The following is a 2,466-nucleotide window of genomic DNA, read 5'->3' on the forward strand; positions in this document are numbered from 1 at the left end:
CAACTGAACTATTAAGTCTCCCCTCAATTATTTTTCACTTTTAGATGTATTATTTGGTTCTTTCACCCACCCACCCCCTTTTTTTGGAGACAGAATCTTGCTATGTCACCCTGGGTCAAGTACCGCAGCATCAGAGCTTATAGCAACCTCAAACTTTTGGGCTTAAGCGATTCTCTTGCCTCAGCCTCCCAAGTAGCTAGGACTACAGGTGCCTGCCATAATATCCAGCCATTTTTTTGTTGTAGTTGTCATCATTGTTTGGCAGGCCCAGGCTGTGTTTGAATCCACCAGCCCCACTGTATGTGGCTGGCACCCTAGCCACTGAGCTACAGGTGCCAAGCCTTTCACCCATTTTTTATATTCTCTTATTTCTCACTGATACTTTCAATATCCTCTTTTATTTCTTTGGAAGTATTAGATACATTTATTCAATGATCCGTATTTGATAATTTCAATATCGCAAATCTTTGTGGGTGTGATTCTATGGTCTGTAGTCTGGGCTTTCTTGTGACGCCTTGTTTTCCCATGTTAGGGATTTGTATTTATTATTTATTTGTTTATTTATTTACTTGAGACCGAGTCTCACTTTGTTGCCATTGGTAGAGTGTGGTGGTGCTGTAGCTCACAGCAACCTCAGACTCGAGCTCAAGAGAATTTCTTGCCTCAGCCTCCTGAGTAGCTGGGACTACTGGCATCTGCCACAATGCCAGGCTATTGGTCTTTCTCTTGCTCAGGGTGGTCTCAAAGTCATGAGCTAAGTGATCCACCCCTTGGCCTCCCAGAGTGCTAGGATTACAGGCATGAGCCACTAGTGGGCCTATTCACTTTCTTTGGAATTCAATCTACTGATAAATGATTGATATTCACGTTGTGATTTATTTCACTGGGTTATCCTTTCACTGAATGCATGGCCCTTTATGCAATGATTTCCTATCAGACTCCCATCTTCAATGATCTCTAGGCTTTGTCTCCCACCTCTGCAAGAGGAAAACAAAAAGTCAGATTTACAAGAGTTCAGCAGATGTCCCTGGGGCAGCTGAAAGCTTTACAACTTACTAGTTTAACTCTGAATTTCTGTTTTCACTTTGATTTTGGCTTCTGAAACTTCTTACTCAGCCCAGTGACACCTGGAAAAAAGTTTGGGTTGAGTCATTTATACATTTTTAATTGTTGCTGCAGAAGGATTGCCTGAGTATGTGGCCCACTATACCGTTGGGAAAGGGAGTTGATTTATTATTTCTTAAAAACATTTCCTCTAGTCCATCTCTTTCCTCCTTTTCCTCTGGAACTCTTATCATTTGCACATTAGAGCTTCTGGATCACTCCTCTAAGTCCTGTCCTTCCTCTTAGAATTTCTAACTCTCTAAACTTTTCCTCTGGGTTTTGAGATATTTCTTTCATTTTATCTTCTAGGTCTCTCATTTTGTTTTCCACCGTTCACAATTGCTACCATTCTCTGTTCTATTAACTTTTTAAAAAATCATGATTAACTCTTTGGAAGAATGTCTTTTTATGCTATGAATAATTCTAAGGTGGCATGATGATGATGGTGGTGGTGTCGGTGGTGATGGTGATGTAATGTTTCCATCTATTTACCACTATTTGAGATATTCTCAGGCGTCCTCAAACTACGGCCCATGGGCCACATGCAGCCTGCCTAAGACATTTATCTGGCCCACTGGGTGTTTTTGCTGCCGCTGCCTGTCCTGCTTAGCAGCCCACTCATCCTGGGGCCCGCACTCTGAGGGACAGTGAATTGGCCCCTTGTTCAGAAAGTTTGAGGACCCCTGTTCTACATTATCATAGTCTCTCTGGCACCTGGATCTCTTTGAGTCTATTTAAATTTTCTTTTTCTTACTCATCACTCATTGACTTTCAGCCTTTAGAGCCCCTTATGCACTAGAGAAAGAATAAAAGGCAAAGTGTTGCCCCTTTCATAAATGCAAAGAGAAGCTCCCAGGTCTCAGCAGTTGCCCTGGTTGATAAGCTCTCATGCTTAGAGGTGGGGGAAATTCCAGTCCTCTTATCCCATGCAGCTCTCCCATATTCTTCCCAGGCCAGAGAAGCCCTACTAGGACCTCACAAGGAGACTGTACCTATAGGACCCAAGGGGATCCTGGGCTCATCCCAGACCTCTGAGCTGCTAATCCCCTCACTTCCATCTAGCTGGAGAGGGAGAGAGTCCCATGGCTGCTCCCTTTCCTAGAGATTCCAAGCGAGCTCCCTGTTTCACACTTATGTTCCAGGTCCTGCCATCAGACCTTCCCTCCTGGCTGCTTAGGAGGTGGAATTGAACACAAGTTGAGAGGAGCATTCAGTCCACCCCTCCTGCCCTTCTAATAATTTTTATATATATGATTGCCCAGGAAAACATGTCTGTGGGTCATCTGATCACAAATTTCAATCTTGTGTATTCTTGTTAGAAATTGTAAGTTTTTGGCTCGGCGTCTGTGGCTCAAGCGGCTA

The sequence above is a fragment of the Otolemur garnettii genome, unplaced genomic scaffold (genome assembly GCF_000181295.1).
Source record: "Otolemur garnettii isolate 467f Iridium unplaced genomic scaffold, OtoGar3 scaffold00092, whole genome shotgun sequence".
Taxonomy (NCBI): domain Eukaryota; kingdom Metazoa; phylum Chordata; class Mammalia; order Primates; family Galagidae; genus Otolemur; species Otolemur garnettii.